Source organism: Eulemur rufifrons, chromosome 1 (assembly GCF_041146395.1).
Source record: "Eulemur rufifrons isolate Redbay chromosome 1, OSU_ERuf_1, whole genome shotgun sequence".
NCBI lineage: Eukaryota > Metazoa > Chordata > Mammalia > Primates > Lemuridae > Eulemur > Eulemur rufifrons.
Genome location: NC_090983.1, coordinates 87,574,148 through 87,599,198, shown reverse-complemented (window position 1 = coordinate 87,599,198; position 25,051 = coordinate 87,574,148). Strand labels below are relative to the sequence as shown.

General features: G+C 40.5%; 1 protein-coding gene and 1 pseudogene across 1 annotated transcript in view; one reads left to right on the top strand and one right to left on the bottom strand.

Annotated features, from left to right (window-relative positions):
* The window catches only part of NCKAP5 (NCK associated protein 5), a 719,900-nt gene that overhangs the window by 535,936 nt on the left and 158,913 nt on the right, over positions 1-25,051 (bottom strand). The window lies entirely within an intron of this gene.
* LOC138387932 (U6 spliceosomal RNA) lies at positions 19,059-19,159 on the top strand (annotated as a pseudogene).

Genomic DNA, 25,051 nt, shown 5'->3' with positions numbered 1-25,051 from the left:
AGGCCTCATGAAATACAGGCTGGAGGGCCTGAAGAGATGTGTCCTTCCTCTGCACAACCTGCTCAGACTGAATATTCTACAGGCATACGTGCCCTCGGGCCCACACACACAAAGAATGATCTGTATCCTCAATGCAAAATATGGAAGTGAAAAGTTACAGAGGATTCTGGAAGTCAGAAGTCTGAATTTGACAAAAGCCGCAAAACCACAACCCAGAACACTCCCAGGAGAAAATTACCAGGAACACAATGTCTGAACCAGAAAAACTCCGAGCTCAGACCAAACATAAGAGCAGGAGGGCCCTCTCGGGCAAAGGTCTGTGTGATTAATTCAAATGTGGCATTCTGTGACATCCCCCACCCCCACCACACACACACACACACACACACACACACTGAAGAGCAAGTGGTAGGAGAGTGTGAACTCAAATAAAAGGAACTGTGCTCTGCGGGGGATTCTTTCCATCCTGGGGCGGCAGGGCCGTGAGGCTAGGGTGGGGTTGGGGCTGCATCCTGTGCAGGCATAGGGTGCCTAAGAAAGCAGCAAACCGGAGGCAAGACTCACTGGCACCTCCGCAGCGAGCCACAGGCCTGATCAGCAGAACCTGACCTTTAGTCACAGCTGTCATCATGAAGGGTTTCTGACATCGCGTAGAGAGCCCCACGTCCTTTCCCAGCTGTAGGGAACTTAGTGCTGAAAACACCAGAACCTGCTCCACGACGAGGCCAGCTCTACAGAAAGACACTCAGCTTCCCGCGGACTGGTGTTTCAGCACGGCTCCCCACGCCAAGACCAGGCTGCTGTCCTGGGCATAGGTGCGAGGTGGGACACACCCGCCCGCCACCCCTCGTTTTCAGATCTTTAAATCTGACCTCGGTAATGCTGAGTTGAAACTGAAGGGTAGGAGTGAGGGCCCTTTTTTGGCAATAGGCCTCTGCCTTCTAAACACAAAGAGACCCCATCGGGGGCAGTGTACCATTTCCACAAGGCAGCCCCTCTTTCTAGTTTGCAGTCCTGGCCAGCTCTGTCAAGGAGATGGTGGAAAACGGCAACAGTGGGAAATGGGCACTCTTGAGACTATAGACCCATCGTCTCCTTCAACCTTGCTTCCAGAGACCGAGCCTATGCCATAGTTAATTCTCTAATAGGATAAACAGCTTCCAGGAGCATCGTGCATATAGAATCAACTGCCAGTCGTACTGGGAAGACTTTAGCGTGGCTTTAGAAGATGGAAGAGAAAAGGTGTAAGAAGTAAAAGATACTTCCTCCCCCAGAATAAACTCAGTGGCAAGCACTTCCCTTTTTTCCAACCAAAAGACTGAAGTTAAATACAATTTGTTTCTTGGCATCTTCCACACTCAACTGGAACTTGCTATATGTGAAGTAATTTGAGATTATCCTCAGAAGTGCCCCAAATGTTTCGTGGTGTAAAATGATTACCACTCCTCTGATTAAAAAGCGCTTTTATTGGTGGTCACCTGGAGGGCCGTTCAACCTGAAGTAAACAGCACTGTTTTCTTGTTTGAAAGGTAATTAGAAAGCCATTTCACTCTGACAGTGGAGAATCTGATTCAGGAGAAAAGTTTCTTCTCTCTCGAAGGACCAGACAAATTAAATACGTGATGGAATATGGCTGTGGGGGCCTTTGAACTTTCCTGCTGGAAAATCTAGACAGAAGTATTGTGACATCTGGCAACTTTTCATTTCCGGGGACCTTGTGCCCAGAGACCCTGTCTATGGCCCGGTCCGTCCCCAGAGGAGCAGTGCTGTCATGCAGCAGCTCAGCGCTTCCCGCAGAGGGACCAGGGCTGGTGTTCTCCTCTTGCTTCTGCCCCATCTGACCAGAAAGGTGCCCTTGGCCTCAGTAACCACAAAGACACATCCTCCTGCTAAGTAGGATCTAATCTCACGGTGCAGCTATTAACACCACCTGCAAATTCGTTAGAAATGCAAACTCTCTGGCCTTTCCCCAGACCCACTGAACTCTGGGGGTAGAGGGGCCCAACAATCCAGGGGTTTAGCAAGCCCTGCAGGTGATTCTATCCCATGAAACCTTGACAGCAGCGACTGCTCCATAGTCAGATTAACCCGTCTTCATTACAATCATTCATTCTCCAGGTGCCACCCTCCTTTTTCAAGATTAATCATTTGATCCTAGAGTGAATTTGAGTTGCCATCAGCATTGATTAACAATTCAAGGTTTCTTTTTAAAATCTCGTTTTTGAGGGAAGGGGGCTGGGAAATCAGTCCTTATCTCAGGTGAAAAACCCAAGTTTAATTAAAATAATGCAAAACCAGTGATAGCTGCCCCGCTGTGAAGCCTAGATTCGTACTTAGTGATTTCCGTGCCATTTTGAAGATCAGCATGAGATCAGTGCCCATGATAAATATGATGCAGGTGCACCCAGAATGTTACTTTTTTAAAAAAGTATCTCCTCTCAAAGCCTTAAGCAGCTAAAACTATTCAATGAGTGGACTGCGCACTATTTGAAATCTGAAGAGACTCCAAGGCTCATGTAAGTGCTTTGCACTGGGACAGTCACCCAAGACAGGAACTCTATGTTTAAATACACATATTTGGGGTAGCAACACAGACAGTTCACTTACCAGTGGATAGTAATTTAACTATCCTAATCCTTATTTTTGATGAAAATCAGCCACTCTTAGACAAGGCAGATGTGTTAAATCAATTTAGGAAGGCAATTTAATATGATGAGGTTGTTAACGAGTCAAAAAGAACATCAGGAAATTTATGCAAATATTTTTGGGAATTTGTTCTGAGTATGCAAATGCCATATAATTAGTTATCATGCTTTTCATGCAAAATTAAATTTGCTATAATAACGAATCACACTCAAGAATGAGGCTAGTTAACATGAAAAGAACCCTCATTTTTATGACTGAAAGGCTGCAAATGGAGGGTAAACTGCAGGTGAATCTAATTCCAGCCTTCAAGATTGTTATTCATGCGGGTCAAACAAAGCCAACTGCAACAAGAGGTGGGCAGGTTCTCTGACTCTGGACAGCACTTTGTGTGGATGCAAGAATCACAAGAAGTTAAGTAGTGGAGCATTCTGCTTTCTGCAGGAGGCTGTCTCAGTTATCATTAACCAGATAGTCTTTAGCCTCTAATTATTTTGGAAGGACTCAGTGCTGTCATTTAATATTTACCAGAATAACAAAGCCAATTTGGGGATATCTCTAAAATCTAATTACCGCTAGAAAGATTTTGGAGTTCCAGCACATTGCTCTCCCTGACTCACTCCGTAAACATCCCCACTAGTAGGTGGGTCTCTGGACCTCATCTCACTGGCCAGGTTCTGTGTCTGGTGTACTTGCTGGGAAATACGGGCATTAGGCCCTACATGCCTCCTGACCACTTGGCCTATAACCCATCCCCGTTTGCCCAGGATTGAGACGTTTCCCATAGCATGAGACTTTCAGAGAGAACACTGGAGGACAAGTCCTGGGCAAACCAGGATGAGTTGCTCACTCCACCACAATCACACTTGCCTCCAGGACTCCCAGCCTGTTTGCCATGCCTCATCGCTGGGCTTCGGTTTTTCTAAGTATGCTCCAAAGTCCTCACTGGGGATGGGCTCAGCCCAAACTCTAGTGCTACTGACCAGCTCTAACGCTGGGAACTGCTCTTGCTCATCCACTGTTCACTAAAGAAGTGGATGCATCTTCCAGTAGGGTCAATCACTGACCCATGTCTCGTTTTATCAGGGTGGACTGCGCTGGAATAAACGGGGTTCCCTTCTGCCTGCGGACTTGCTCTCAGAGGGCTCCCACTCTCAGCGCCCCCCCAGATCAGAGCCCCAAAGATATGAGTTTGCATCACAGCCATGCCCCACCCCCAATACTGTGACTGGAACTCAATCCCTGCTCAGTGCCTTCGGCAGGACCAGCCTTTCAACCAGGTTAGGCTCGGTTACATTCCTGGTTGACACTTACTCCATACTGGCTCATTACTGAGGTCCCGATTTTATTACTTAAAAATACTCCGCAATCTATCAGAAATGAATGGTGTACTTTTTGAACATTCCTGTTGTCTTTTCTCAGAGGATCACAAAGCAGTGGGCATAACACTGTTGCTCTGGAATCTAGAATTGTCAAGTACATTCCATGTCAGTGTTAAGGATACAATGACAAAACCAGGTTTTAGTAGCATGTTTTTACAAAAAGAGAAACCCAAAGCCATACTAAAGCTAGAAGGAAACTTTAGTACTTAATGCCACATCTATCCCTCATACTGGAAAGAAGACAGACATTATAGAGATATTTTATAACAGAAAAGGGGGAAGTGAATGCCCAGCTACCCATAGAGACCTCTAGCTTTCTATCGAGGCTGAGTATTAAAAGCACCTGACTTCTTTGGTTTCAGTAGCTCAATCACCTTATTTTTGCTATACCCCAAGCTTGATAACTAAATATTCCCCAGTCACATGTGATGTATTTAAGTCTTTCCTCACTATAACACTTAAACTAAAAAGCAAGACAAAAACAGGATGATAGCCAGATGAACTTCCAATTCCGAAGCAACATCGATTTAATTCAGCCCAATTTGCTAGTACTGCCTGGTCAACTCTATGCCTTGTCTTAGCCCAACATTAAACAATCAGCTAAAACTTACTATCTGTGCAACTTAGTCGACCCCCAAAATTATATTCCTATAAAATTTGCATGTGTTTCTAGTTTTTGTGCATTTACTACTTTGTCTCATAAGTCATTTTGTAAAGTGAGTATCATCCCCTCCTTTGTCATTTTTGTAAAGCTCATCTTATAGGTGCAAGGTTTGCTTAGCAGAAAGTCAATAGAGTTGATTAATTATGCAAAGTCCTTGTAATCTGTAAAAACATCAGTAGTTAAGTCACCAAATATTCTTTCACCCACTGTGTGAATGTCGTTCTGTTAAAGACATCGAGCGCAGCCTCAGAGAATGGGACAAAGCATAGATTCAGGACAGTTACATATAATAAATTACACAGACACTGAACAACAAAAGGGTATCATTCTAACTGCGACTGAGATCCAGAGGCAGGTAAAATCAGTGCTTATTGAAGACTAGGCTTGGGGAAAATAATTTATACACTACATTTCACATGATACTTTATTTTCAATACTCTGTCATAAAGTTTATTTAATTACCTATTATAACATTCCAATAAAACAAGTATTAATACTTCTACTTCCATTTTACTAATGAAAAACTAGGCTCATAGAGTTTAGATAATATCTGATTTGAGTAGTTGAAAACCAAATGTTACATTCAATCATCAGAAATAAGAGTTGAAAAGTCATCTTTCTTTCCAGTAGTTTTCACTGCCCATAGAGAATAGTATTCTAAAAATTGCATTTGAGAATCCCTCCTGGGATCACACTCTAGGACACATACAAGCTATATGGGCCTTGACTCCTCTGCCTCTGTTTCTGTGGTTAGCAAACTTCCAGCCTGCACCAGAATCCCCTGGAGAGCGTGTTCACACAGACTGCTGGGCCCCACCCCCAGAGATTCTGATTCAGCATATCTGAGGGGAGACCTGAGAATCTGCATTTCTAACAAGTCCCAGGTGATACTGACATTAATGCTGCTGGTCCAGGGACCCATGTTGAGAACCACTGGGCTGCTCTGTAAGACCTCTAAGGTTTTGAGTATGGAAAGACAAGCTTAATATTCTCAATGTCTAGACCTCAGCTGCAAATAAGTGTCCATTCATTTATCCATTCATCTGTCCTTCCGTCTATTCATTCAACAAATGAACATTTGTCCATTTGTGAACATTACAAGTGTGTTTTCAAATAGCACTTGGTTTGGTTAAAAGTAGGGAAAATGTGTTAATAATTTAGTTTATATAATTTGTGGATAGCTGATGATCTTAACTTCATATTTCAGACCATATGAAAAATCAATTAAATCAGAAAAAGCATGTAAAAATTGCTAACACAGTGATACAAGGGAAGAACTCAGCAAATGTTAGCGGCATGGATCATTGAAACACAATCTATGTATCATATCTCACTTTCGCCTCTCACATTTTTATTACAGCTGCTAGCATCTCTCCTATTTCAGCATTTTAGGCTTTTCCTCCTTATCCTTTGTTGGAGAAACTTATGAAGTCAGCAAGGGTTGCATCAAGATAATAGTGAGGGAGGGAAGGCTTGGGTTAAAGAGAAGAGGAGGAGGATTATATACAAACTATACAACTGATTCCTAACATGAGTTACCTGATTAAAAACAAAATCCCTGCCCTTGTTTCACAGTGTGTGCCAGCTCTTATTAGTGCCAGCTGTGCCCCAAGGCACACATTTCTCCTGTGCCACCTAGCTCACCCTCCCCAGCATAGAACTGGGGCAGGGGGCAGGGGCAGGATTGGCAGCAAAATAGGTGGACAGAACCAGCACAGCTGCCTGGAGGATCTGCCACAGAGGTCAATTAAACACAATCACTGTCTCAGCCCCAGTCACATTTTTAAAGGCTGAGCGTCTATGGATACCTGTCATAAATCAATCAATCAGTCCAACCCTCATGCTTGTCTCCAGGAGCCTCTGGCTGAGCTCAACTTCCTAGTGCGAGAAGCATTTGTCCCACCCAGGGCCTGGCATCAGCAATTTGAAATTATGCCCAAAGAAACTCCCGAAAAACTCCTCTGGGGATGGCACAAAGTCACCTTAGCTGTGTGAGACAGACACTGAGCTCCAGAAAGAAATCTTCATTTTCAGATTCGGCTTCTAAAAATACCTGCCCTCACATATATCCTTGGACCCCCAGAAGGTTTCCAAACTACAATCAAAGTCTGAAGTTAAAACTTTAAGAAAAAGACTGGACTGCATGAAATCGAACTTACCTATCCCCGTGCAAACCAGAACTGGATGAGGAACAAGCCAGGACTACTGTGTAAACAGATGAATTCCACCTCCGGGGATGGCCCGAGGGAATCATAAAGAAACATCCTACTTTGAGAGGGCAGCAGGCCCGAGTGGCATTTAGGTTTCTCTGAGGCTTATTTTGTGACAGCAACTGACTCACTGAGAAAATCTTTTTAAAATATTTACTTGGAATTACACAAAAAAATATTTGAAAGGATTTTTTTTTTTCCAGGAGTAGGAAAGTCTGTTTCATAGCCGGCTGAGTCAGACCAAACAGCCAGAAAGACTTCTGGAAAATTTTAGCCTCCCTGTAGCTTCCATAGTTGTGTGGCTGGGAGGTGTGCTTCTGAAATCAAGGCAGGTTGGTGAAGAACAAAGAGAAATTCCCAGAATCTCTTCTACAGTTTTCACTTGGGTGCCATAAAGAAAGCCTGATTTTAGCCAAATAAAAAGAATTTCTTTCAGAGTCAAACATGAGCATCAGTTGTAACCAAGGAAAAAAAAAATCTTAAATACTGTATGCCAGGAATTACACTTAAAATTCATTCTTTCGATTATTCATTCAACAAACTCTGCTGAGCACCTGCTATATGTAGTGCTAGGAGCTACTGGATATAATGGTGATGAAAATAGACAAGGTCCCCTTCCATCACTGCCATATTCAGTCCTCACGACTATGGGGGCTGGAAGGAGGCATTGAAATGTACAACCATGGCTTTACTATGTTAAGCCCTTTGCCCAAGTCCACACAGCAAGTAAGGGAGGGCACCAGAGAAATCTGAACTGAGACTTTGTGTCTCCAAAGTGTGTGCTGTAGTCTTTGGTGAAGGATGGATCCAAATATAAGCTAAGATGAAAATCAGATGACTACAGTTTGTGAAGACAGTGTGTATATATTCTCCCAAATGTCTACATAAACCTGAAAATAAGGTACTCTTCTAACAGAAACTGGCTTTCCTTCTTAGTACAGGGACTTTGCGATGATGTTTCCTGAGGTATTTTCATGTACGGTAACTCATTTTTATGATCTCAACCCGAGCCTTCCCTAAGCACTTGTGTTCCTAGTTTCTACAGCACTACTCTGTACTGGTTTTAGGGGTGTTGCATCGCTTAAAGTTATTGGAGCATGCATGCACTAGACATCTGTTATCTTGGAGTACATCAAGTCCCCTTCCTTGGGGGGATCATTCTTTCAGGGCTCTGTGGCACTCTTCCCTGCTCCCAGAGTGGAGCTTGTGACCTGAATGAAAGCCATTAACACATCAGGTTCACCTGGAAATGTTAACGGGTTCAGTCATGAGCACCAGACCCAGTCAGAGCCAATGAGTCTTTACTGTGGCTAAAGTATGAATGGCATCTTCTCTGCTAGTCTCAACCTACCAGCTTCAGCATTTGTTAATGCTGCTACTACCACCTGGGCACATCACACATTGCCTTTTGCCTACTTTCCCACTGTCAAAAATGCCTGAAATATTCACTTTTGCCTGATTTAATCAATAAGAAGCTGCTAATGGTATGTGCTGGAGTTGGTAAAGATGAAACCATCCAAATGACTGTCACTACAGAGCCAGTAATGATGCCGCCTTTCAGCAGTTACAATTAATAAATAAATAAAATCATGAAGCTCTCTTCTGTAACATATTCTGGATGGTAGAGCACTTTAGGGATGAATTGCTCAGCATTTCTGGCAGAGGAACAGCAACTACTCAGGATATCCTTGATTGAAAAATAAAACCTGCCACAGAGCTGGTAAACCGGGGGCAGTGAGGGCAAGAGACCTGAAACAGCAGAGAACAGTTTACCTTCCCTCAGGGACATTTTCCAGCTCTTCATTTGAAATGCTTGGCAGAAACCTGGAATTCTGGACATTATGGTTGTTAATATGAAGAATCCTATTCTTCCATGCCCCCATCTCCACTGACCTTTACCTCATTTCTAGTAACCTGAAAGAGCCATGACATGGTCCCCAGAGTGGGACTTAATGAGGACTCATCCTCCATTCTTCTTCCTGCCTAACATCAACAGGATCCTGGCTGCTAAAAATGGAGTACATACACCAGAAACATCAGCATCTCCTGGGTGCTAGTGAGAAATGCAGAGATTCCAACTCAAACCTACTGAATCAGAGTCTGGCCAAGAAATACAAAATACCATCCATGAGTGCTATGAAAACCTCTATGCACACAAACTAGAAAATCTAGAGGAAATGGATACATTTTTGGAAACACAAGAACTCCCAAGCTTGAATCAGGAAAAATAGAAATCCTGAACAGACCAGTAACCAATAACAAGATTGAAACAGTAATAAAAAACCTCCCAACAAAAATAAAGCTCTGGACCAGATGGATTCACAGCCCAGTTTTACCAGACCTACAAAGAAGAATTGGCACCTTTTCTACTGAAACTGTTCCATAACATTGAGAAGGAGGGAATCCTCCCTAACTTATTCTAGGAAGCCAGTATCACCCTGATGCCAAACCCAGGAAAGGACACAACTACAACAACAAAAAGAAAACTAGAAACCAATATCTCTTATGATATAGATGTGAAAATTCTCAACAAAATACTAGCAAACTGAATTCACCAGTACATCAAAAAGATAATTCACCATGATCAAGTGAGTTTCATCCCTGGGATGCAAGGGTGGTTCAATGTAAGTAAATCAATAAATGTAATTCACCACATAAGCAGACTTAAGAACAAAGATAATATATGATCATCTCGATAGATGCAGAAAAAGAATTGATAAAATCTAGCATCCCTTCATGATAAAAACTCTCAAAAAATTAGGCATAGAAGGAACACACCTCAAAATAATAAAAGCCGTATATGACAACCCCCACAGCCAACATCATACAGAACGGGGAAAAGTTGAAAGCATTTCCCCTAAGAACTGGAACAAGACAAGAATTCCCAATGTTAGCACTTTTATTTAACATAGTACTGGAAGCCCTAGTCAGAGTAATCAAGCAACAGAAAGAAATAAAGGGCATCCAAACTGGGAAAGAGGAGGTCAAACTATCCCTGTTTACCAATGATATGATCTTATACCTAGAAAATCCTCATGATTCCACCAAAAGACTCCTAGAATTGATAAATAAATTCAGTAAAGACTCAGGTTATAAAATTAATGTACACAAATCAATAGCATTTCTATATACTAATAACAGTCAAGCTGAGAGTCAAATTAAGAATTCAGTACCATTTACAAAGAAAATAAAATACCTAGGTATATACTTAATCAAAGAGGTGAAATATCTCAACAAGGAGAACTACAAAATACTGATGAAAGAAATCACAGATGACACAAACAAATGGAAAAACATCCCATGCTCATGGAGTGGAAGAATCAACATTGTTAAAATGTCCATACTGTTCAAAGTGATTTACAGATTCAACTGAATTCCCATCAAAATACCAACCTCATTTTTCACAGATCTAGAAAGAATAATCCTAAACTTCATATGGAACCAAAAAAGAGCCCAAATAGCCAAAGCAATCCTAAGCAAAAAGAACAAATCTAGAGGCATCACATTACCTGACTTCAAATTATACTATGGTAACCAAAACAGCATGGTACTGGTATAAAGGCAGACACACAGACCAATGGAACAGAATAGAGAACCCAAAAATGAAACTATATAGCAGGACCAACTGATTTTTAACAAAGCAGACAAAAACATGCCGAGGAAAGGACACCCTATTCTATAAATGGTGCTGGGAAAACTGAATGGCCACATGCAGAAGAATGAAACAGTGTTGATTCTTACCTCTCACCATATACAAAAATTAACTCAAGATGTATTAAAGGCTTAAATGTAAGACCTTAAACCATAAAAATTCTAGAAGAAAACATAGGAAAAACTCTTCTAGACACTGATCTAGGCAAAGAATTTATGAGTAAGACCCCAAAAGCAAATATAGCAACAATAAAAATAAATGAGTGGGACTTAATTAAACTCAAAATTTTCTGCACAGCAAAGGAAGTAATCAACAGAGTAAATAGACAACCTACATAATGGGGGAAAATATTCACAAACTATACATATGACAAAGGGCTAATATTCAGAATCTACAAAGAACTCAAATCAGCAAGAAAAAAACAACCTCGTTAAAAAGTGGGCAAAAGACATGAATAGATTTTTCTCAAAACAAGATAGACAAATGGCAAAAAAAAAATATGAAAAAATACTCAAGATCACTAATTATAAGGGAAATGAAAATTAAAACTGTAATGAGATACCACCATACCCCTGTCAGAATTACCATTATTAAAATGTCAAAAGGCTATAGATGTTGGCACAGATGCAATGAAAAGGGAACACTTACACACTGTTGGTGGGAATGTGAACTAGTACAAACTCTACAGAAAACAGTATGGGGATTCCTCAAAGAACTAAAAGTAGACCTACCATTTAATCAGCAATCCCACTACTGGGTATCTACTCAAAGGTAAAGAACTCATATGGCCAGGTGAAGTGGTTCATGCCTGTAATCCTAGCACTCTAGGATTGGGCGGAGGCCAGAGTGGAGGATTGCTTGAGCTCAGGAGTTCAAGACCAGCCTGAGCAAGAGCAAGACCCCATCTCTACTAAAAATAGAAAAAAAATTAGCTGAGCATGGTGGTGTGCACCTGTAGTCCCAGCTGCTCAGGAGGCTTAGGCAGGAGGATTGCTTGAGCCCGGGAGTTTGAGGTTGCTGTGAGGCCACTGCATTCTACCCAGGGCAACAGATCAAGACTCTGTTTAAAAAAAAAAATATTATCTCTCCACATCCATGCCAGCATTTGTTGTTTTGGGACTTTTTGATAAAGGCCATTCTCACTGGAGTCAGATGATATCTCATTGTGATTTTGATTTGCATTTCTCTAATGATTAGAGATGTTGAGCACTTTTGTATATGTTTGCTGGCCATTATTCTGTCCTTCTTTTGAAAAGTTTCAGTTCATGTCCTTTGTCCACTTTTTGATGGGGTTGTTTGATTTTTTTTCTTGTTAATTTTCTTAAGTTCTATATAGATTCTTGTTATCAGTCTTTATCGGATGTGTAGCATTCAAATATTTTCTCCCATTCTGTAGGTTGTCTATTTGCTCTAATGATAGTTTCCTTGGCTGTGCAGAAGCTTTTTAACTTGATCAGGTCCCATTTATTTATTTTTGTTGCTGGTGGGGGTGGGTAAACTCTCAACAAATGGATGCTGGAGCACACTGTATGGGGGATGGGCATGCTTGTAGCCCTGGCTTGGGAGAGGCAAAGGCATTATATGTAACCAAAATGTTTGTACCCCCAGAATATTCTGAATTTAAAAAAGACACTGTATTCCCTAAATCTATTTGAATTAAAAAATGAATAAAATAAAGTTTAAAAAAAACCCTCATTATTCAAAAAGATACCTGTACCAGAATGTTTATGGCTGCATAATTCACAATTTCAAAAATATAGAACCAAACTTAGTGCCCATCAACTCATCAGTGGATTAAGAAAATGTGGTACCATGGAGTACTCCTTCGCCATAAAAAGGAATGAGAGCATGTCTTTTGCAGCAACTTGGATGGAACTGGAGACCATTATCCTAAGTGAAGAGTTTCAGGAATGCAAAAACAAATACCACGTGTTTTCACCCATAAGTGGGAGCTAAATGAGGGATATGTGTGGTCATAAAGAGGTGTAATGGACACTGGAAATTAAGAAGGGGGGAGGATGGGAAGGGAATGAGGGTTAAAAATCTACCTGTTGGGTACAATGTACACTATTTTCTGGTGATGGGCACACCGAAAGCTCTGACTTCAGCATGAAACAATTCATCCATATAAAAAAACACTTGTACCCCTACATTTTTTGAAATTAAAAAAAAAAAGAAGAAGAATCAGCTTCTAATAAACTCCCAGTTGCTGCTGCTGAGGGCCTGTGGGCCACGTTCTGTAGCAAGCTTTTAGACTATAGTGTTTCCTAATCCTTTAGATCATAAAGTTCACCTGGACAGCTTCCTAAAGCTATCTCTTTCTGGGCACAACCTCAAACTCTCTGAGTCAAATCTCCTGAAAAGGGACTTTGGTATTTTCAGGTGATCCTTAAGGACAGGCAAAAGTGGGAGACACTGGGAATCTAGAGTTCCAGGCCCTGCTCTCAGCTGCCGGCTCTCGGCCTGCCTGCATTTGCTGCTTAACAGATGGAAACACACGAGTGCTCCCACTAGGGCTATTTCTTTTTCTCTATTTTTCCTCCAAAGACTTGCTACCAAATGCTTTGTCTTATCATCTGGAATTGTTTTTTACCTTGGCTCTATGCAGGGATGGAAGAAAGGACCTCAGAAGGATGTAAATCACAGTTCTGGGCAAAGTTATGCTAATTGCCACCTCCCAGTGGCAATGCTGTTTAATGTTCTTAGTGTTTTGAAGACAAAAAGTAGATTCTTGGCCTGGTTGTTTTGGAGGGTGTAGCCCTAATATATTGAATGATCAGAGTAAATAATTTTATTTTGAGGACTGACAAAATGCAAGAACAGTGTCAGTAATGGAAGAAATGAATAGGAACAATAACCCTCTCTACCAAGATCTAGGATAACTGCATTTTTTAAAGGTTTTCTAGGTATTTTAAAAACTGGTAAATATACTTAATATAGTTGCCTAAACTTCTTGGGACCTTTGGAAAGTGCTTAATTATTTTTTTCCTTAGCCTTGGATTCATCCTAAGACAACAGGGATATTAATACCTGAAGGGCTTCTCCCGTGAGGACTAGAAGTGAATGTGTAGGCCAGTGCTTCTCAGTCGAGGGTGACTTTGTACCCCAGGAGATGTTACTTGTCTTACCTGGGGGGAGGGGTGGCACCAGCAGCTAGTGGGTAGAAGCCAACGATGCTGCTAAGCATCCTACAATGTCCAGCACAGCCTCCACAACAAAGAATTAGCCAGCCCCAAATAGTGCCCAGGTTGAGAAACCCTGATGTAGACCAAATACTGTCCACATCCTCTGAGCTCAATGATTATCAACCCACCCCAACACCTACCCACAGCTGGTCTGAGGTTACCTAATTGGTAGAACCAATATTTGAAACAATGTTCCTCCACCTCCAAAGCTGTATTCTTTTTTTTTTTATTTCAGCATATTATGGGGGTACAAATGTTTAGGTTACGTATATTGCCCTTACCCCACGCCAAAGCTGTATTCTTTTCATCCCAACATGCTGCCTCCCCCACTGCCCAGCAGCCTACAGTAATCTTTTCATGTTGATTTATAGACGGTGCCACACATTGCAAATCCTATTCTCAGTCCCCAAATTCACTGAATATCTGCTCTCATTTTACCATTTTCAGGTGGAGAACCGAGGACTGAGACTTGGGGAAACGAGGGAAGCACAGTATATATATATAAAAGCCTGACATAGATTCGGATTTTTATCTATCTTGTTTTCAACAGAGCAGCTGAGCTCTTATGAGAATCACGTTATTTAAACTTTAATATATTTTAGGAGAAAAACCTTTGAGGCTCAACTACAGAGGCAGAACTAGATGTAGGTTGAAAGTGACTAACAATTTCTGACTTGTCCTGCTACCAGATAGAGCTCCTGGAGTCTCTGTGGCCTGGGCAGTACCTGACATACTTTGACAGCTAAAGTGTTAAATATTTAAGAGCATTAAATAATGAATACATAATTGAAGCATGGGGAAAAAATCAGGCACTGTGAAATCAACTCAATTATGAAGTGTTGGTAACAAGGAGTGAAAGCACCTAACCCATCCAGGGAGGTCTACAGATGCAACTACAAATGAAAAAAAATACATAAACACCATTCAAAGGGTAGACTAGATGCAGTGCCTCATGTTTAATTTAAAGTGCACTTGCATTTCAACCTCAGATGAGCAGTCCTGAAATATCATTAAACGGGAACTCTCATGGAAAGAAAAACTTGCAGCAATCATAATATTAGAATTTTCTTCCCCTAAGGTGTATATAATCTTAGGACAAATGATTAAATACACGCTTTATGTGGAAATACGCTGCAGTTACTATGAACCTCTCATTATAAAGAAAGACAGTAAAAAGGCATTTGCTTTAAGGGTGCATTTAGAGTTTCCTTTAACTGTTTCCTTTACCCACATAGTTAGCCATTCATTTTTCTCTATTAAACGTCCAGAAACTGGAATCACATTTCCCACCAAGTAGCTGAAGAAGCATGAGCGCGGACCACGTGGGCTGTCCTGGGTCGTGGGCTACGCTGACGACGGCCACCCAGATTTGGCTGTGTCTTCCTGTCTCACCTGGTTACTCCATAGGCCTGGGTGGGGGACAGGGGACAGTCACATGGACAGTGAACAAGGGAAAAGCACTTAAAAAGAAGAGGGAGTACCAGGTATGCTTTAAATACTTTCCAGGTTTCCAGCTGACCTAGCAAAAGAGAAAATACAGAGAGATGTACACAGTGGATCTCCAGGTAGAATTTCCCTACCACAGACACCTCAATTTTAATAAAGAATAGCCAAGTATTAAGGAAAAGAAAAAAAGAATAAATTTGACAAAAAAAAACAGAGGTGAAGAGACGGGCAAGGCATTTGGAAAGAAGCAGGAGGGAAGGGTGGGTTGGGCAAATGAGCAACGTAAACCTACTGGAATTGTCAGAATTCAGATCAGACATGAGGGAGAATATTTGTATCATGAAACATTGAATGATTCATTTATTGATTTACACATCAAATCTCATGCTGGGACAGATGATGTACATTTTGTCACTCCTGACTGTCCCAGGATTTTAGAAACACTAAAGGCAGCAAAGGACCCCCCCCCCCACAAAAGGTACTCCAAATGTGACAAAAAGTAGTGGTCACCCAAGACCACTGTTCCGTCCAACTTATGGAATCACCTGTGGAGTCTTTGAAAATAGGAATTTGGGGAGATTTCTTCTGTTTTGCGGATTTAGGACAGGTCTGTGAAGCTGAGTGTTTTAAAGGTTCTCCAGATAGCACTGAGCAGTAACCTTTGACCTGAGAGGTCAACGGCTAAGGCACTATAAAGAATACAGAGAGTGTAATACTGAGTGTTATTTTCCAGATTTGGAAGGAAATGTGGGCAAGAAAGCAAGTTTTTTTTTTCTTACTAAATGTATCAATAATTAATTTTTAAAAACAGGGCATGCTTTGTGTTGCTTTCTTAAAAGTAGATGTTGTGGCAAGCATATAATAAAATATCTACAAGCAAAAAGGAAAAATAGTTTGTAAGTCTCTTAAAAATAACTATTTGATATATAACTTTCTGCATAATATAGTATTAGTGGCAGCTAAAAAGTATGGTGCATACACTCTGTGCCAAGCACATACGTTAACTCCTTTAATACAGACATAGAAATACAATGTGACATGTACTATTGTATTCTTATTTTACTGATGAAGAAATTCTGGGTGAATATGTGTGCAAAAATGCTTGTGTATGTGTGTGTGTGTGTGTGTAGTTTTAATTAAAAAATAAAAGATATCCTAATTGTCCTTGACTGATGCAGAATTTTTTAGGCTATAATTAATATTTTTATGCTGTGCTAATTAAGACTTTTATCAGTTCTTGGGCTGAATATAAATATTTATACTCCTTTTTTGCTGGCAGAGTATAGTAGTTTGAGATACCTTTGTGGAGAGGGTAAAAGATGAATAGCAAACAATTGACGGATTCTTCTAAACTTTAACATTAATGATTAAACAGCATCATCTGATGACTTACTCAGCAACTGGAAGACAATAAAACATAACTAAATCTGTCAATTAGCATTTTCATCTTCTCTCCTGACAGAGCCTAATGGCATCTGCAAAATGCAATTTTCAACCCGGAGCTCTTTGACATTTTCTATTTCCTCCTGTGTTTCTCTCCCTTCGCTGCTGTTATTCCTGAGAGCAGCAGCATGTGCTACTCCATGGTGGCAAATGCATCACCTGCCACGGAAAGGAAAGCAATTATTGTGTCCTCGCTAAATCTCAGGGACGACTTGGGTACAGCTTTTCCACTTAAGTGCATCAACAGCCAACCCAGGACGGGTTTTAAGTGGCTGAACCTTAGCAACAGCAGCTGGGCTACAGGTCGATGTCACCTGAGGTGCCCATTAAGGGTGCGGAAACCTTCCAGACAAGAATGCCTTCCAGTAACTATGATCCCTCCATCAAGGGAGCACGCCACATTGCCACACACAAAGTGACAAACGATGACTAGGAAGATAATGTATTGACTTTCCTTTCCTGGTCCCGCAGTTTGAGGACAGCGACCCTGGCGTGGAGGCTGGGCTGTGTCTCTGTGGGTTTCCAGGTGGTGAGGGTGGATGCTATTTACAGAACTGTCAGGAATCACACCTCTGCCTCTCCCAGGCAGCTGTATTTAGCTCACATGTGTTACACAAGTGTCGACCCCTGTCTAACACCGCCACTTCTGAACAGCCAAGAAAGGCTATTCCAGGTGATCCAGAAAAGTGTGCCCTCAGGGAGACTTCAGAGCCTCACCTTGGAGCCTTGCGTCTAACGAAGACATCTTCATTGTTTCTAAGCTTCAGAGTCAAGCGCCCTGACAAAAAGTGCTCCGTGTAACATTTCCTCTTGAGTTATTTTTTTAGTGTAACTTTGCCTCGCTGTGCTACAGAAATGTCCTTAGAAACACTATCAAGCACCCAATGAAACATTCCATTCTAAATAAATACAAGCCCCCATTAATCAGAATCCAACTATCTGATGCACCTAATTAACCAGAATAGGGTTGAATAGCCCAGTTTTAGAGTAAAGAATCAATGCTCAAGGACATATGATCATTTTAGCAAGGAAAAAAACAAAAAACAAATTTCAGGGCTTTTCCTGGAGTCAATTGTCTTAATGGGCCAGTTTCTATCTAGCTTTTTATACAGATGATGAGTTTTTAGAATACGGATTCTGAGGCAATATTCATATAGTCGACATATAACGACAACTGACATGTTTCTACTTAAGATACGAACATTTTAGAAAAATGGTCTACTGTATTTGAAAAATTTTTTAAGGTTAATTATAAGATAAATAGAAATCTATATTCACCCCTATGTCCTTAGCCTCAGGGATTCCAGCATAAAAATTTTAAGTGCTTCGATTACCCTGCTATTTGTTCTGCTTCTGGGGGGAGGGCTGTAAGCTTTCCTTCACTTTGCAGATGGGTGACCCTAGGAGGGAGGTTAAATGACTTGTTCAGAGCGAGACAGCATGCCAATACCTAACTCGGGGTTAGACACGGGGGCCGGGGGCTGGGGGCTGGGCCCCTCCCGAGTAAATCCATCAAATATAGAAGAGCACCACTTGACACCACTTCTCTGAAAGATTCTCTTTGGAGGGAAAATTGTGGTCTCAGAAAATGGAACTTCTGTTACCCAGCAATGGGACTCCTTGCCAGCTCTTTTTTGCAATAATCATGAACCTAAAATTTGCCATCGGTTCTCCGTATTTTCCTTTAATATTCACTGGCAGAATGAAGACGAAGCCTCTGAAAATCAGGTCTTCCCAGAATCGGTTCAGAACGTGCACTTTCTGTTGCTCTGACTAGAAGCTCCTAGAGTTTCATAGACCATTGGTGGTTAATTCTTTTCAGAGTTGCTCTAGGCAAAAAAAAACAAGGAAAATTTAGATACTTTTTTCCTCCCTTTTTAAGATAAGTCCTGGAGTTGGAAGAGGTCATTAGTCAGCAGATGGTACATTGGCAAAGCAAAGACTATGGAGTCACTCGGGGCTGAGTCTGAAGCCTGGCCCTGGGCCCTGAACGCATTAGCGATGAACACTAATGCTCTCCCCTTCCTCCCTTGATTAGGAAAAGCCATGGCCTTGATGAGCTCAACAAATAGAGTGTGGAAATGAAGTCAGGCAGAAAGATTCAATGGTCATCCATTTCTGCAGCTACTATCCGTGTTTGCCACACTCTGTGACCTTTCCAACCACCACTGGATTCCAGCAGAGTCGGGAGTGGTGATGATCTGGCCTCTTCCCGTTCCCCTTCAACACTCCCCATGATCATGTCTGAGAAAGTCCTTAGAGCCAATCAGACTGCATTGCTAAAGACCGTGCTACAAGGTTGCCCTGCTAGAGAAAACTTCTCAAATCTCTTTGGCCAAAATGTTTATACTATTTTTTCTGCTCACCTACATAGTGAGGGACTGCATCCAGTGCTGTGTGGAACTGAAAGTGTTTAAGTCACAAGGAAGGTGCTTGCTTCAGCAGCAAATGTACTAGAATCGGCACCATACAGGAGATTAACATGGCCCCTGCGCAAGGATGACATGCAAATCTGTTAAGTGTTCTATATAGAAAGGGAGAAAAAAAGACACAAGGAAAAATCTTACAGCCTCGCAGGTGCGTATTCAAATCTAGTGCGAGGCACTGTGGTAAGGGCTGTAGGAGAGATAAAATTTGCTATGAGAGAAGGCAGGGGAGAAGGCCACTATTAATCCCTTGAGAGATGGTTTATTTTAGTGTTTATGAGTGGAACGCTGGAGTCACTCTGCTTGGATTCAAAGTGTGGCTCTGGGCAGGTATAGCTCAGTAGTAGAGCATTTGACTGTAAACCATGGCTCTACAACTTACTGGTTGTTTGACACTGGCCAAGTTCCTTAGCCACTTTGTGGCTTAGTTTCCCCATCTGTAAAATGGGGATAATAATAATAATGATTCCTACTCTATAGCGTTTTTAAGAGGATCATGTGAATTAGTACATATAAAGCTGGCACTATGTGTCAGCCATTTCTATTGAAAACTGAATTGGCACAGTGGTGCTCATGGTGGTGGCAGTTAAAGTATCTGTCATGGAGGGGATGCCCTGTGACAGATGCCAGCTTTGGCACTTTATGTTCATAATCTTATTTGATTGACTCTTCCCAGCAAGTAGATATTATTACCCACATCTTATAAGCGATTGATCATGTCCCGTAGGTGGCGAGTGGCAAAGTGAAGATTCAAGGTCATGACTGTCCAGCTCCCAAGTTCATGCTCTTCTATCCCTCCACACTATCTTTTACCATTTCTCAGTATTTGCACATAAAAAGGATTTCCTTATATTGAGTGCACGTAGATTGGGCTTTGTTATCACGCTACTCCCCAGCCATAACTCTCCCCTTCAAGAGGACCGCTGCTCACCTTAAAGGTGAGTAACAGTGCATGCCGATGAAACATGTGGAACACCGGATGCCTTGCCGGAAAATCATTAGCAAACTTCCTAAATTAGGGTGCCCCTCACCTGGCTGCAGTGCAGAAAACAGTTTACTGATGTTTACTGACTTTTCATTCTGACAAGAGGGATCAGATCAGCTCCTTTAAACAAACCACCTGGCTGAGCTTGGTCTCTGCTATGAATCGAAGAGGACAGAAAGCCAAACACATGTCCATTTACTTGCAGTCACTCACCACTTTTTTTTAATGATGGCAAACATTTGCTGACTGCTAATTATGTGGCATTCATTGTGCTAAGTGTTTTACATAAAGCATCTTCCTTAAGTTTCATTTGGCTCAATAGTGTAAGCATGGTTGTCATCCCAATTTTACAGTTTCCCAAACCTAGGTGCAGAGAAGTAAAGTAACTCGCACAGCCTTTCATGGTATCTGTGGAATGTCTTAGTGGTGTTGGGATACAAGTGTGGGCAATCTACTTTCTGAGCTATAATCACTGTGTTATATTTCCTTCCCCTCTCATTCTTAAAGCAAGAAACTTTAAATGAGCAAATTGCTATCCTTAACAACAGAAATATAAGCCGAATCCTGATTCTTAGACTGCTAGTAATTCGTCCTCCTTGTTCATTAATTAGGTGCTCTAGCTAGGATGAGTATACCTTTTGCTTTCCTTTAGTTGGACAAATGCAAGTGAAGGCTGTGGTTATTACCATTCATGTACAGAGAGAGCTAGAAGTCAGTTTGGGGGCTGGGTATGTCACCAAAAGAAAAGCAATTACACAAAACCCCTTAATCCTGTATATATTCTACCTGTACTATAAATCTCCTTTATTTTAAATCTATCACTTGTTCTATAAAAAATGTAAAACTAAGGGACCACAAAAATGCTAAATAAAAATTTTAGCCTAATCATATATTGATTGTGCAAACATATCTTTACTTTTGCATATTTTATATTGTCATTAAAAGACCCATTAAAAGCTGAGTTTAAATAATTATTCACTCCTCACATTACTATTATAATCAATTGCCTATTATGAAAATTATTGCCATCTTTAAGAATTACTTTGCTAAGTGAAGTAATTAGAACTGAAATTTTATTTTCTATTTCAGTTCCAAAAATTGATTTTATATGTTAATCAGAGTATGAAAATTGAGATATAAATTTTATAAGCAAAATGAATATCTAGCCAGGCTTTCTGTTTGACACTTTATATAGTATTTAGCGTTTTTCGAAACACTTTGCTCTTGAGAACACACTGCTGATCATTATATCTGTCAGAACTGAGGTAGATGAAGTTTCTCCATTTTATAAAGTTTCAAGTATCTGATATTCCAACAATGAAGAGGTATGGGCCTTCAATAAGTACAGAGGGTTGGAAAATCACACCTTTTTTGTCCACTGAAATAGCCATTATTTCTTAGATCTCCAAGAGAAAAGCAAAGATAGGCACCATTTACCAAATGTCTGAGTGTACCTGGTATTAAACTCAATAACATGCATGCTTTCTCTATTCCTTATAGTTATCTGGCTAGATAGATATTGTTATTCTTACAAATAAGGAACCACACTGAGACTAGAAATTTAATTTGTGATCTATCAAACACCTAGTAAGTGGCTGAGTTGGGAATCAGACCCAGTCTGCTGGTTCAAAAGGCAATGCTTTTTTCTTTCCTTTAACCCGGCCAAGTGCAAAGAGCTTAAGTGAACATATTTCAACACGGGATTGAGCTTCATGATGATTTTGCCCTTTGGCACAAATGTCTTGGTCATCTTTCAAATGCAAGTGAATGCCCTCACCTGGTTTTTACACTATGGTAAATTATAGAAGAAAATGCATAAAACCACAGGTTGAGGATGTGTTAGAGGCAAAAATACAAATAATATTTTCACATATATTACTGGAGTTAGCGAGGTGAAATGAAAGGGAAAATCAAATTTGATAAAACAAGATGGTAGTCCTAATTCTAGCTCAGCTAATAATAAACTGGGAGATTTTGAAGGAGTTCCCCATCTCTCTGGCTCTGAAACGTCTCATTTGTAGAATGAATGGTTATGTTTCTTAGGTAACAGCTTCTCTTTTGCCACAGGAGTGACAGCTGATAAGATTGATTCCACCTCTGAAGGTGACAGCGGCAGGTTTCTGTTAGGCAGAGGTACCTCCCCACTGGGTCTCTCTGCTCCAGGAACAGAATGGGCACTCATTAAATACTGTCACCCTGAGTTGTTCCCACGATCCTCGGTGTCTGTTAGATACAAGTGACATTTTTATAATAAATACCAATAACTAAAATTGTCAGATCCTTTAGAGGTTCCGGTCATAGATCAATAAAGTTCCTGTGGCTGCAGCTAGAACTCAGTGCTCTTTCCAAGTGTGCTTTCTGCTCCCCCAATTGTCTTCCTTCGATCATCATAAAGGATGCAACTTACAAATATGGCAATAGAATGGACAAGTATTTTCCACATCGTATATGCACTTCACACTCAGCAAACCTGGGTTTTAAACTGAGCGCTGTCATTATTTAGCTGGACTCCTTGACCTTTATCTAAACGTCTCTGGCCTTGGAGTCCTCATTGGCTTGAGATTTTTCATGTCCTTCATGCTCCAAATTCAGGACAAGTTGGTTTAAGATGCAGGTTTACAGAAGAAATAACTAGTAGATGGTGTCCTGCATTAATGATCTGCTAAATGGCTGTGTTACAGAAATGGATTCTAATCAAAATGATGTAGAAAGAATTTTCCTCATTGTTATGGGCTGAATTGTATGCTCCCAAAATTCATACAAACTCCTAGGACCCCAGAATGGGGCTATATTTCGAGTTAGGATCTTTAAAGAGGTAATTGTGTTAAAATGGGGTCATTAGGGTGGGCCCTAAACCAATATGACTGGGTCCTTATAGAAGAGGAGATTAGGACACTAACAGAGACGGACACAAGACATGTGAATGCACAGGGAGAAGGCGGCCATTTGCAAGCTAAAGAGAAGAAGCCAACCCAGCTTACACCTTGATCTCAAATTTCCAGCTTTCAGAATTGTGAGAGAGTAAATTTCTGTTCTCTAAGGCACTCAATCTGTGGCACTTTGTCATGGCAACCCTAGCAAACTAATACACTCATTATACTAATAATCAACTTCCTTGGATAGGATGGCCTATTCTTACGATGAATTCCATGCTATTGCAGAGAATTCGTACGCTTAAACAATTTTATTTCCAAAGTCAGTAACTTATTCTTTACACTATAAGTAATGACTATAATATGAGACATACTCATATGTTTAAATATATTTTATTCCATCAAGTATATATGTTTGAATTAAATTTTCAAGAAGTCTAGATTTTCATATTAGCAAGTAACAGTAAAGATTCTGAGAATATTTAATGACCACGATTGAAGAAAAAATGAATTATATAGGTTTACTGAATTTTTTGTTTGTTAAATCAGATCTCTAAATTTAATAATTTAATTAAGAAAAATACAGCAATTTACTATCACAGGCACTTGGTTTTTAACACTGTGAAGGAGTACGGTGAAATTCTATTCAGAGCAATAGCAACATGCTGTTCTCTAAGGCTGCTAATAAATGTTCAAAGATGTGAGAGTCCTATAAAAACATACAAGTTCTATTAATGAGAATGAAATTCTGTTGGAAAAAAATGTACATGCCTGATTCTGTCATTGCATTCTAACTCATTAGCAATAGAATAAAGTATGTAAGCACTCGGAGCCTAAGGTCTTGACTCACATACTAGCAACGTGAATCATGCACCCCCATCTTATAGTGCAGCCCACATTCTGAGAGATTAAATGCTATTGCACTGCCATTGATCAATTCTTTCCATTCTTAACAACATCCCAGCAAAGGTAATGCGATGAGTGTCAAGTTCTTCTTCAGTATGTAAGAAAACTGAGGCATGGCCAATTTGCTAAGGCGTAAGGCCTGTTACATGGTGCCATCCAGACTAGAACCCAAATATTTCCTGTTTTTAATTTAAAAAGATTTATTCCCTCTTTATGAAAGAATGTGCCATGACATATATGCTTTATTTAAAATACACAACCATTTTCCCATTTCTATGTGATCCTGTTATGATTATATACAGGGAAAAATCAAAATAATTTCAACAGAATCAATATAATCTAAATTATTGAGAATTTAACTTCTTCCTTGTTTTCCTCTCCTCCTTTATGTTCCTTTAGCAACAGAGAGAAACCAGAAGTTGTATACATTTTTAAAAATGAATCTGCCGGAAGAAAGAATCTCCTAGAAATAATGAGAAGTTTACGGAACTTTTTTTCTTTTGATCTTTAAAAAGAACACAAGGCTAAGTCATTGGGGGGAAAAAAAAGTTCTATGAAACAGGTCCCCTGGGTTGTGAATCCATGCCCCTGGGCTATTTTTAATAAAGCATATAAACAGCGGGTTGCTTTGGTCTTTGAAGGCCTGGACTTTAGAACAAGGAGGAAAGAATGCTCTGACTTTTGACATTTGAGAATCTTTATGTGTGTGAAGGGGAGCTAATTGAACAAGTGGCTAAGCTGCCAGGAACAGAGATGGAATAGCCATATTTTAACCAAGCATCGTAATATGCTCAATGGCAGCCATTAATTTATTTCTAGCAAGACAGATGGCCTTCTCCTTGATACCAAAGGGGGGAAATAATTAAGAACACCTAGAGCCAGACTGAAAAAGATAGGCTGTCTTTTGACAAGTGGTGATTCTTCAGTTTGCAATTAACAACTGATAAAGTGTTTCACATGTTAACTTTGAGGAAGAATGGCTAGTTATTTAAAATACTAATCTCTCTTTCTTTCTAAACTGTCTTTCGCTGATATTTGCCCTTTCTGTCCCATCCCGTAAGTAGGCCATGCATTTTATAGAAAACAATTTAAAAGAACGTCAGTAGATACCAGCTACAACTCTAGAAATCTTTGTGTGGTCTTTGGTTTTAAATACATTGTTTCAGAAGCAAATCCAGTGGACATTGCTGACAAGTTATTTTAGCTTCCTGGTGTTAGACCACTTTTACTCCTGTG